Genomic DNA, 13,288 nt, shown 5'->3' with positions numbered 1-13,288 from the left:
ACTTCAGTTTTCGTACTGGAATTAAATGTATGAAAATGAGGTAAATCCTGAATGTTTCAAAAACCATAACAGACTAATATTGGCATGCTGCTGCAAAGAGACTGGCCCTGATATAACGAGGGGTATGTCAGGTTCCAAGTGATCGATCTCTGATAGGGGACTCTCTAGTCAGAGGCATGGACAAACGTCAGAATGGTGTGTTGCCTCCCTGGTGCCAGGAACAAGGCTATCTCGGAGAGAGTGCAGAATATTCTCAAAGGGGATAGGCACCAGCAGGAGGTTGTTGCACACATTAGAACTAATGACGTAGAAAAAGGACGAAATTCTGAGGGAAGAATATAGGAAGTTAGGCAGGAATTTAAAAAGATCAAGCGTAGTAATATCTAGATTACTCCCAGTGCCATGAGCTGGTTGCTGGTAGGTATAGGAGGATAGAGCAGATGAATGTGTGGCTGAGGAGCTGATGCAAGAGAGAAGGATTCACATTTTTGGATCATTGGAATTCCCTCTGGGATAGAAGTGATCTGTTTAAGAAGGATGGATTGCACCTGAATTGGAACGGGACTAATTTACTGGCAGGAAGATTTGCTGGAGCTTCTTGGGAGGATTTAAGCTAGTAATGAGGAGGTGAGGGGTGTGGATTGTGGTAGTAATACGGGTGCCCAGGGTAATAGTCAGGAAAGAGATCAGTCTGACACTGGTGCAGTTGGGAAAAGGTAGCAATTCTGAAGAAAGGTCCCGACCTGAAATGTCAAGCTTTCCTGCTCCTCTGATGCTGCTTGGCGTGCTGTGTTGATCCAGCTTCACACAGTGTTATCTCAGCAAATCAAATAGTCGGGGCAGGCAGGAACAAAGCAGAGAATGAGGTAGGACTGATCAATTAAACTGCATTTATTTCAATGCAAATAGACCAACAGTCAAGGCAGGTGAAGTGAGTGTATGGTTGGGAACACGGGACTGGGATAACGTGGCGATTACAGAGATGTGGCTCAGGTTTGGACAGGACTGGCAGCCTAATGGTCCGGGGTATAGGTGCTAGAGGGAGGATCAAAAAGGGATGAAGAGAGGCGGGGAAGTGGCGTTTTTGATTCGGGATAACATTACTGCTGTACTTAGGGAGGACATTCTTGGGAATATGTCCAGGGAAGTTATTTGGGTGGGATTGATCACTTTATTGGGATTGTGCTATAGATACCCCAATAGTCAGTGAGAAATTGAATTACAAATTTGTAAGGAGATCTCAGTTATCTGTAAGAATAATAGGGAGGTTATGGTAGGGGATTTTAACTTTCCAAACATAGACTGGGACTGCCATAGTGTTAAGGGTTGGATGGAGAGGAATTTGTTAAGTGTGTACATGAAAATTTTCTGATTTGCTGTGTGGATATGCCTACTAGAGAAGGTGTAAAACTTGACCCACTGTTGGGGAAATAAGGCAGGGCCAGTGACTGAGGTGTAAGTGGGGGAGCACGTTCAGGCTAGTGACCATAATTCTATTGGTTTTAAAATAGAGATGGAAAAGGATAGACCAGATGGAAAAGTTCTAAATTAGAGGAAGGCCAATTTTATTGGTATTAGGCAAGATCTTTCAAAAGTTGACTGGGGACAGATATTTGCAGCTAAAGGGACAGTTGGAAAATGGGAAGACTTAAAATGACATAACGTGAGTCCAGAGACCTTATGTTTCTGTTATGGTAAAGGGTAAGGCTAGTAGGTGTAGGGAATGCTGGATGATTAGTTGAAATTAAGGTGTTGGTCAAGAATAAGAAGAAAGCATATGTTTGGTACAGACAGACGGATCGAGTGATTCCCTAGAAGAAAATAAAGGTAGTTGGAGTATAGTTAAGAGGTAAATCAGGAGGGCAAAAGGGGACATGAGATAGCTTTGGCTAATAGGGTTACAGAGAATCCCAAAGGGATTCTAAAAGTACATTAAGGACAAAAAAATAACGAGGAAGCGAATAGGGCCTCTTAAAGATCAGCAAGGCCAATCTGTGTGGAACTGCAGGAGATGGAGGAGATATTAAATGAGTATTTTGCAACAGTGTTTATTGTGGAGGAGGATATGAAAGATAGAGAACTTGGGGAAATAAAAAACAACATCTTGAAAAATGTCCAAAACACAGAGGAAGAGGTGCCGGATGTCTTAAATGCATGAAGGTGGCTAAACCCCCAGGATCAGGTGTACCCTAGAACTCTATGGGAAGCTCGGGAGGTGATTGCTGAACCCCTTGCTGAGATATTTGTAACATTGATAGCTGCAGGTGAGGTGCCAGAAGATTGGAGGTTGGCTAACGTAGTGTCACTATTTAAGAACCGTGGTAAGGAAAAGTCTGGGAACTAAAGACTAGCGAGTCTGACATTGGTGGTGGGCAAGTTGTGGAGGTAATCCTGAGGGACAATATATGCATGCATTTGGAAGGACAAGGACTAATTAGGGATCGTCAGCATGGCTTTATGCATGGGAAATCATGTCTCACTAACTTGATTGAGGTTTTTGAAGACATAATGAGGAGGATTGATGAGGGCAGATCAGTGGATGTGATTCAAATGGATTTCACTAAGGTGTTTGACAAGGCTCTTCATGGTTAGCAAGGTTAGATCACATGGAATGTAGGGAGAACTAGCCATTTGGATACAGAACTGGCTCAAAGGTAGAAGACAGAGGGTGGTGGTGGAAGGTTGCTTTTCAGACTACAGGCCTGTTACCAGTGGTGTGTCTCAGAATCGGTATTTGACCCACTACTTTTCAACATTTATATAAATGATTCGGGTGTGAACATAGATGGTATGGTTAGTAAGTTTGCAAATGACACCAAGATTGGGGATGTAGTGGACAGAAGGTTACCACAGATGGCATCTTGATCAGATGAGCCAGTGGGCTGAGGAGTGGCAGATGGAATTTAAATTCGATAAATTTGAGTTTGGGGTACACCTGATCCAGGGGGCTTATCCACCTTCATGCATTTAAGACATCCAGCACCTATTCCTCTGTATTATGGACATTTTTCAAGATGTTACTTTTTATTTCCCCAAGTTCTCTATCTTTCATATCCTTCTCCACAAATCTGGGCAGGACTAATACACTTAATGATAAGATCCTGGGTGTGTTGTTGAACAAACAGACCTTGGAGTGCAGGCTCATAGTTCTGTGAAAGTGGAGTCCCAGCTTGATAGCATAGTGAGGGAAGTGTTTGGTAGGATTGCATTATCGGTCAGTGCATTGAGTATAGGAGGTTATGTTGCAGCTGTACAGGACATTGGTCGAGCCACTTTTGGAGTACTGTGTGCAGTTCTGATCTCCCTGTTATAGGAAGAATGTTGTGAGACTTTAAAGGGTTCAGAAAAGAATTACAAGGATGTTGCCAGATCGGTGGGTTTGAGGTTTGGAAAGGCTGGGGCTATTCTCCCTATAGCCTCAGAGGCTGAGTGGTGACCTTATAGAGATTTATAAAAGTATGATGGGCATGGGTAGGATGAATGGCCTAGGTCTTTTCCCCAGGGTGGGAGAGTCCAAAGCTAGAGGTCATAGGTTTAAGGTGAGAGGGGAAAGATTTAAAAGGGACCTAAGGGGCACATTTTTCATGCAGAGGGTGGTGCACGTATGGAATGAGCTGCCAGAGGAATTGTTGGAGGCTGGTACAATTACCACATTTAAAAGGCATCTGGATGGGTATGTGAATAGGAAGGGTTTAGAGGGATAGGGGTCAAATGTTGGCAAATGGGACTAGATTAATTTAGGATATCTGGTCAGCATGGTTAAGTTGGACCAAAGGGTCTGTTTTCATGCTGTACATCTCTATGATTCTGTAACTCATGCACAATGTTTTCTACTTGCTTTCCTGTTCTCTGAAATTCCTTGGAAACTGAAGCACTACTTCAAATAACTGACACTCTGAGAATGAGATTGTTTTCCTGGAAATTGAATGTTCTTGTTTTCATTCATCATAGAATCCCTACAGTGTGGAAGTAGGCCATTTGGCCCATCAGGTCTAAAGAGCATCCCACCCAGACTCACCCGACCCATGTAACCCTGCATTTTCCAAAGCTAATCCACCCAATCTGCATGTCCCTTGACACTCTGGGCAATCTAGCACAGCCAATCCACCTAACCTGCACATCTTTGGATAGTGGGAAGAAACCAGAGAACCCAGAGCAAACCCATGCAGACATGGGAAGAATGTGCAAGCTCCACACAGTGTGTTGCCTGAGGCTGGAATTGAACCTGGGTCCCTGGTGCGGTGAGACAGCAGTGCTAACCACTGAGCCAACATGCCATCCTTGTTTTATTTCGTCGTTGTCATATGTCTGCTATTTTCAGTGGGACTGTGCTTTGTACTTTGGACCTTTGTATAGGAGGCAGGATCCAGGTTCACATTCCTGCAAAGGACAGTGTTGATTTGAGTCCCCATTAATTAAATTCAAAATTTCTCATAATCCAATTCAGAAATATTATCACTGATCTTTCCTTCTGTACTCCCAAATGCACCTTAATGACCAAATTATATATTCTCTAGAGCTATTTATATACATTATGTGCTTTAAAACAAATATTAATAAATGAATTTATGTTTGAGTATTTCAGCACAGTATAGTTTTCAGAAATTGTAATATTCAGATTTTATAAAGTGCAGTACTCTACTACTTGGATTATTGTGTTATTGCGGATGTTTCAGAACGGCACTATATCACTTAAATAGCTAGACATCATAACAGGTAATGCCCTAGTATAAAAAGATTTATTTAATATTGTCACATGTGTCTAAAGACAGTGAAAATTATTGTTTTGCAAGTTATTAACAAAGTGTCACCATGCTCTGGCACCATCTTGGATCTCAGTTTATATTCTATGACATTACTGCCATAGTTTTGGTATTTTTGGTTCAGAAGTTCATCTTTTCCTTTCAGTTTTCTTCTCATTTGGCATTTCCTCTTTCTTGTTCCTCTTTCATGGCTCCTCCACTCACTGCTGTTTGACATTGGCTGGGTTTTGGCAACAGCTGTTGTAGCCACTTCTGCAGCCATCTTCTCCGAATTGGCCATGGAACTGGTGCTGTGCGGGGCTCGGCATCTTGCAGGAGGACGCCATCAAAAGGGGCAGTAACAGCAAAGGGTGGGAGAAAAACAGAAAAACCAAGCACTGGGAGGTCCCATAGATACCCGCCATAGGGCGCCAGACCCAAGTAAGAATCCCCCAGTCCCTGTCTGCAGCAAACTAGAAAATGGCTGTGGGTCTCAGGCAGCAGATTTCCAGTCATTGCCTCCATCTTGGGGAAAGAAAATTGTTGTTAATGAACTTCCAGATAGCTTTCTCAATTTGAATCAGTGTTGCTTTGATTTATGATAAGTGGGCTAAAATTAGGAAATCTACACCAAATCACTGCTAACTGTTTTATTACTCATCTGATAGAATTACCCTCCCTATTCCTTTAAGGATGTTTTTCTGGGAGTCATCATTTTGTCATCACTTGTTCAAATAAATTCCAAAGTAGAGTTCTGAAGAGTTCAACTTCTGCTCTGAAGAAGTGTCATTGGACCCAAAACGTTAACTGTGATTTCTCTTCACAGATGTTGCCAAACCTGTTGAGCTTTTCCAGCAATTTCTAAAGAAGTCTAGGTCTAATGCCACACCATAAGTTCTTGAAAAATCTTCAATTTGCTCTATTAACCCAAGACTCCTAATCATTATACCGACATCTGACTAATTTAAACATTGCCACATTTGCCACTATCACACAATACTAACATTAAACAATGAAGGTGTTGGAGCCCAACAATCACCAATTACGGTTATTGGCTTGGACAGAGAGGAGAAGAGTCAATGCTCTTGTAACTCACAAATCACTTTATTAATATTATGAGAACAGCTAGAACCATTTGTACACCCACTAGGGTCCTCTGACACTCCCTGAGTAGTCATAGAATATAAAAGCTAATACACAAACAAGGTAACTGCTGATGCTCACAAGGACTGATGCTTTGAGAAGCAACAGGGTAGGTTTCTTAGACAATAAAATGTGAGGCTGGATGAACACAGCAGGCCCAGCAGCATCTCAGGAGCACAAAAGCTGACGTTTCGGGCCTAGACCCTTCATCAGAGAGGGGGATGGGGTGAGGGTTCTGGAATAAATAGGGAGAGAGGGGGAGGCGGACTGAAGATGGAGACAAAAGAAGATAGGTGGAGAGGAGAGTATAGGTGGGGAGGAAGGGGGGGATAGGTCAGTCCAGGGAAGCTTCAGGACATGGTCGAGCAGTTTCAAGGCTGAAGAGATTACAAGAGAGTTGCAGTGGGAGAGAGATTCCCTGAGGCTGCTCCGGAGGGAGGAGGGTAACTTCATCAGGTTAGGCATCCCTGGAAGAGGCTTCGCAGTGAGGTTAAATTGTATCAGTGATAATGGGAACTGCAGATGCTGGAGATTCCAAGATAATAAAATGTGAGGCTGGATGAACACAGCAGGCCCAGCAGCATCTCAGAAGCACAAAAGCTGACGTTTCGGGCCTAGACCCTTCATCAGAGAGGGGGATAGCGTGAGGGTTCTGGAATAAATAGGGAGAGGGGGGAGGCGGACCGAAGATGGAGAGATTCTTGCTAGGCAATGGTGAGGTGCCAGTTCAACGAGTAAGTACTTGCTACCCGTCTTACTAAAGGCCCGACTTGCCTCATTAATATTCAGATTCCTACCTTACCAAACATGCTGAATAAGCTATACATCGAGAAAGAAGAGTCAGAGTGGCTACCTGACCACTTCAGCTCGCTTGCTCCAAAGATTTCCATATTTGATACCAGGCACCAACATCCTAGGGCACACTCCATGAGCATCTCATATCCATTGATAATGCCATCTATCATGTGCCAGCCTCTTAAAAACCATCATGGCACACCTCTGATCAACTTACAGAGTACTTCTGTTCTTCAGTGCTGCAACTCAGGCTGCATCAGTGACTAACATTATAATGTTGCAGCAAGGACACTGTGTCCTCAGAGACTCAGTTCATAGGCTTGCATCTCCATCTGTTCATTTCTTGTCATAGTACTCATGTACTCTGAGCCTAGCTGGATGCTCTAGAAATGCATACTTCACATTCCCTTGGATCTTTGTGCATTGTCCCCTAAGTGAGAGATCATATTATTTCAATCTTTCCAGGCCATTTAGCGCAGATACAAAACCAGGAGGCTTGTCATGGATGTTAGCAAGCCCCAGTAAAGACAAAAGTACAAAGGTGCTAACTTTGTTCTCAGGGGGTCTGTACCAATAGTTCAAAGGTAGCCTTCGAGATCAATCCAGGGGTGTGGGCATGGCTAGCCAGCTGCTCGGTGCATTCATTTTTGATGAAGATGGGACCTGAACCTAAACAGGGCTTACTCTCTGATGAAGGGTCTAGGCCCGAAACGTCAGCTTTTGTGCTCCTGAGATGCTGCTTGGCCTGCTGTGTTCATCCAGCCTCACATTTTGTTGTCTAACGTCTTTGTGGATAGGTTTTATAGTTCAATAGATGGAAATTTAAACTAATTTGGCTAGGAGTTGCAATATGGAGTGGGAGGTACCTTTGACGGTGATGCATAGACAAATATAGAAAAGGAACAATGTCAGTCTAGAAAGAAGTGCAAAAAAATTCTATTTAAGGTACAAGGAAGCTTGGCAAGGTTAGATAGTGTTGATTTTAATGGAAGGAACCTTGGCAAGTAAGACAAATGATTTGATGATGTTGATACGTGGTTGTGGGAGGAACAGGCATGACAGTTTAATGTACTGGGGTTCAGAATCTTTAGGTGAGAGGAGGGTGAGTGTAAAAAAGGAGCTGGTGTTACAATATTGATTAAGGAGTCAATTACTGCAATAAGGAGAGATGATATCTTAGAAGGTTCCTCAAATGAGGCCATTGTGGTAGAGATTAAAACCAAAAAGAGGGCGATCCCCAAGCAGTCAAGGGAAAACAGATACGTAGGCAAATCTCAGAGAAGTGTAAATTAATAGGGTATCCATAATAAGGATTCAACTTCCCCAATATTAACTGGGATGGACAAAGCGTGAAAGGCTTAGAGGGGTGTTATTTTTAAAATGTGTCCGGGATAGTTTTCTAAGCCAGCACATAGAGAGTCCAACAAGATGGGCAAAAATGTGTGACTTAATTTTAGAGAATGAAGCCGAGCAAGTGGTAGATGTATCAGTGGGGGAGCGTTTCAATGATAGTGAACATAATTCAGTAAGGTTTAAGGTAATAATGGATTAGGACAAAGATGGATGGGAAATAAAGGTTGAGAATTGGGGGATCGCTGATTTTAATAAGATAATATAGGCATTAGCCAAAGTGTACTGGGAGCAGTTACTTGCAGGAAAATCCACATCAGAGCATTGGGAGACATTCAAAAGGATAACAGTGAGAGGGCAGGACCAACATGTTCCCACCCACATGAATGGTGGGACCAACAAATGCGAAGAACCCTGGATGTCATGGTTGTGCAGGACTGGATAAGACAATGAAACAAGCTTTATTATGATTGTAAGAATGATTTCCTTTTATAATTCAAACTTGGTCATTGAAGGAATTCCAAAAGCAGCCAATTTGTTTTTGTTCCCTACTTTGGATTGAGAATTCAGCAATGGTTTATACCTGCTGTGTGAAAATGTGAACCCCATCTACTTCCTGAAGGGGACTGACTCCATGAAAAAGGGGGAGGGAGATTAAATATCCCATTCCTCCCCAGAATGGAATCAACAAGGATGGGAGAGCTGTGTGAAGATGAGATACTCACACCATTTCATGCATCGTTGAAAACTGCCGGGGGAGGGGGGGAACAGGATCTAAAAGCCAGGTCTCACCCATCATTTTTAAAGGGCTCACGTTTCATTCCAACACAACAAAATTCTGGGTCTTGTTATGTAAGGAGGAGTAAAATCAGTAAAATAGGAAATGGCAGCAAAGTTACACCTCTGTGATCTACCTGTAAGATTGACCTACTTCAAACAGTAAGCCAGTACGAATGTAGAAAAGATTATGTTGAAAGAAAAAAATGACAATTTAATTAAATTTTGCAAAGTAACTTAAAATGTTGCAGGGAAATAGAAAAAGTTGCATTTTCTCCTATCATCAAACTAGGGGACTGTCACAGCGACAGTGAAACTGCTGAGCTGAGAAGTGACATGAGAAAAACAGTCCCTCTTCCGCACCTACACAGGCCCCAAACCCCACCTCTTCCTCCGGTACATTGATGACTGTATCGGCGCCGCCTCTTGCTCCCCAGAGGAGCTCGAACAGTTCATCCACTTCACCAACACCTTCCACCCCAACCTTCAGTTCACCTGGGCCATCTCCAGCACATCCCTCACCTTCCTGGACCTCTCAGTCTCCATCTCAGGCAACCAACTTGTAACTGATGTCCATTTCAAGCCCACCGACTCCCACAGCTACCGAGAATACACCTCCTCCCACCCACCCTCCTGCAAAAATTCCATCCCCTATTCCCAAATCCTCCGCCTCCGCCGCATCTGCTCCCACGATAAGGCATTCCACTCCCGCACATCCCAGATGTCCAAGTTCTTCAAGGACCGCAACTTTCCCCCCACAGTGATCGAGAACGCCCTTGACCGCGTCTCCCATATTTCCCGCAACACATCCCTCACACCCCGCCCCCGCCACAACCGCCCCAAGAGGATCCCCCTCGTTCTCACACACCACCCTACCAACCTCCGGATACAACGCATTATCCTCCGACACTTCCGCCATTTACAATCCGACCCCACCACCCAAGACATTTTTCCATCCCCTCCCCTGTCAGCTTTCCGGAGAGACCACTCTCTCCGTGACTCCCTTGTTCGCTCCACACTGCCCTCCAACCCCACCACACCCGGCACCTTCCCCTGCAACCGCAGGAAATGCTACTCTTGTCCCCACACCTCCTCCCTCACCCCCATCCCAGGCCCCAAGATGACATTCCACATTAAGCAGAGGTTCACCTGCACATCTGCCAATGTGGTATACTGCATCCACTGTACCCGGTGCGGCTTCCTCTACATTGGGGAAACCAAGCGGAGGCTTGGGGACCGCTTTGCAGAACACCTCCGCTCAGTCCGCAACAAACAACTGCACCTCCCAGTCGCAAACCATTTCCACTCCCCCTCCCATTCTCTAGATGACATGTCCATCATGGGCCTCCTGCAGTGCCACAATTATGCCACCCGAAGGTTGCAGGAACAGCAACTCATATTCCGCCTGGGAACCCTGCAGCCATATGGTATCAATGTGGACTTCACCAGTTTCAAAATCTCCCCTTCTCCTACTGCATCCCTAAACCAGCCCAGTTCGTCCCCTCCCCCCACTGCACCACACAACCAGCCCAGCTCTTCCCCCCCACCCACTGCATCCCAAAACCAGTCCAACCTGTCTCTGCCTCCCTAACCGGTTCTTCCTCTCACCCATCCCTTCCTCCCACCCCAAGCCGCACCCCCAGCTACCTACTAACCTCATCCCACCTCCTTGACCTGTCCGTCTTCCCTGGACTGACCTATCCCCTCCCTACCTCCCCACCCACACTCTCTCCACCTATCTTCTTTACTCTCCATCTTCGGTCCGCCTCCCCCTCTCTCCCTATTTATTCCAGTTCCCTCCCCCCATCCCCCTCTCTGATGAAGGGTCTAGGCCCGAAACGTCAGCTTTTGTGCTCCTGAGATGCTGCTTGGCCTGCTGTGTTCATCCAGCCTCACATTTTATTATCTTGTTCTACATCCCATTTCTGATGAAGGGTCTAGGCCCAAAACATCAGCTTTCCTGCTCCTAAGATGCTGCTTGGCCTGCTGTGTTCATCCAGCTCTACACCTTGTTATTTTAGATTCTCCAGCATCTGCAGTTCCCATTACCTCTGTTCTACATCCAATTCTGGTGGAAGAAGAAGCAAATTGTTTACAAAACATTGCACTTCCAACAGTAATTGAACCAGGTAATGCTGTGACTATATTTTATGTTGTATCTGTGAATAGCAATGATATTTTGTACCAAAATTAGTGTCATCTTGGTTTAATTCAAATCATATTTTTCTCTGATATAAGTTGGCAATTCAGATACCATGAGAGGTGACTTCACTGAAGTGGTAGGGAATTCTATGTTGGTCGAGGTGATAAAAAGATTGAACAGATTCTGTTAGTTTTTATAATTAATTATCAATATGTCTTTTGAGAAAGGCCAGAATTTATTGTGCATCTCAATTTGTCCTTAAGAAGGCTGTTATGACATTGCAGCTTGAATTACTGCAGACTGTGTGGTATAGGTACTCTTATAGTACAGTTCCGATATAACCGTAAAACTCAGAAAGAGGTAACTCTGCTTATACTGCCTGCGCTGGCTGTTTGAAAGGACTGTGCAAATAGTCTGCTGACACTGCCCCTTCCACATAGCTCCGTAATGTTTTTATTTTTCAAATATTTATCCTTTCTTTGATCCGTACAGCCACTCTTGTTTTTTTTCACTCTCTATATCTATAAATTGTGGTTTGTCTATGGATATTAAATTGCCACTCCTCCCATTCCTTGACCACCTTCTCCATTGTTTCAATTTTGCATCATAATTGCACATGTTAATTTGTGCCAACTGCTGACCGAAACTATCCAGCACACTCTGTGCGCTCCCTACAATCCTAATCTGTCTCATTTCTTTCTTCTCTCTGATCTCTCTGCTTTCTGAACTAGCCTTCTGTTTGATGATTTTGTTTTTCTATGAGTCATCTGTGCACTTTATTTTTGCTGTCGGATTTTCAGTTCAGTATAACAGTGAGTGGTGATAGAGCTGCTCTCTCAAGAGAGAGACACAACTGTTGTTGGGGGTCACTACACCTCAGGTGACGAGGCTGGAAGTTCATGTGACCTCAACCGGCATGGGAATTGAGCCCCTGCTGTTTGTGTCACCCTACATCGCAAACCAGCCAGCTGTTCAGCTAACTAAACCTGACACTACCCTGCCAAATTGTTAGAAGCTTCCTCCACAGCACAAGATAACAATCTCCACAAGGATATTGATTCCAGCTCAGTTGAGGTGAGACTTGTCCAAGGATAGATGACGTGAAAATGTTTTCTAGTGGAATTAAAGGATACAGTTTGAAAATAAGTGATCTGTCATAGAACATAGAACATTACAGCACAGTACAGGCCCTTCGGCCCTCGATGTTGTGCCGACCTGTCATACCGATTTCAAGCCCATCTAACCTACACTATTCCATGTACGTCCATATGCTTATCCAACGATGACTTAAATGTACCTAAAGGTGGCGAATCTACTACTGTTGCAGGCAACGCATTCCATTCCCTTACTACTCTCTGAGTAAAGAAACTGTCATTTAAGGAAATACGAAAATTTCTAAGGGATGAACTTGGGTGGTTAACTAAAAAAGTCAAAGATAGCATTAACTTAAAGAAAAGGCATATCATAAGACCATAAGACATAAGAGTGGGAGTAAGGCCATTCTGCCATTTAATCATGGCTGATGGGCATTTCAACACCACTTCCCTGCACTCTCCCCGTAGCCCTTAATTCCCTGTGAGATCAAGAATTTATCGATCTCTGCCTTGAAGACATCTAACGTCTGGCCTGCACTGCGCTCCGTGGCAATGAATTCCAAAGGCCCACCACTCTATGCCTAAATTGACCCTCTCTAATTCTAAGGCTGTGCCCACAGGTCCTAGTCTCCCCGCCTAATCGAAACAACTTCCCAGCATCCACCCTTTCTAAGCCATGCATTATCTTGTAAGTTTCTATTAGATCTCCCCTCAAACTTGTAAATTCTAATGAATACAATCCCAGGATCCTCAGCCGTACATCGTATGTTAAACCTACCATTCCAGGGATCATCCGTGTGAATCTCCGCTGGACATGCCCCAGTGCCAGTATGTCCTTCCTGAGATGTGGGGCCCAAACTTTGACACAGTATTCTAAATGGGGCCTAACTAGAGCTTTATAAAGTCTCAGAAGCACATCACTGCTTTTATATTCCAACCCTCTTGAGATAAACGACAACATTACATTTGCCTTCTTAATCACAGACTCTACCTGCAAGTTAACGTTTAGAGAATCCTGGACCAACACTCCCAGGTCCCTTTGTACTTCTGCTTTATGAATTTTCTCACCATTTAGAAAATAGTCCATGCTTGTGTTCTTTTTTTCAATGTGCAAAACCTCACATTTGCTCACATTTAATTTCATCGGCCATTTCCTGCACCACTCTCCTAAACTGTCTAAATCTTTCTGCAGCCTCCCCACCTCCTCAGTACTACCTGCCTGCCCATCTATCTTCGTATCATCA

This window comes from Stegostoma tigrinum, chromosome 2 (genome assembly GCF_030684315.1).
Source record: "Stegostoma tigrinum isolate sSteTig4 chromosome 2, sSteTig4.hap1, whole genome shotgun sequence".
NCBI lineage: Eukaryota > Metazoa > Chordata > Chondrichthyes > Orectolobiformes > Stegostomatidae > Stegostoma > Stegostoma tigrinum.
Note: the sequence above shows the minus strand (reverse complement) of the source record.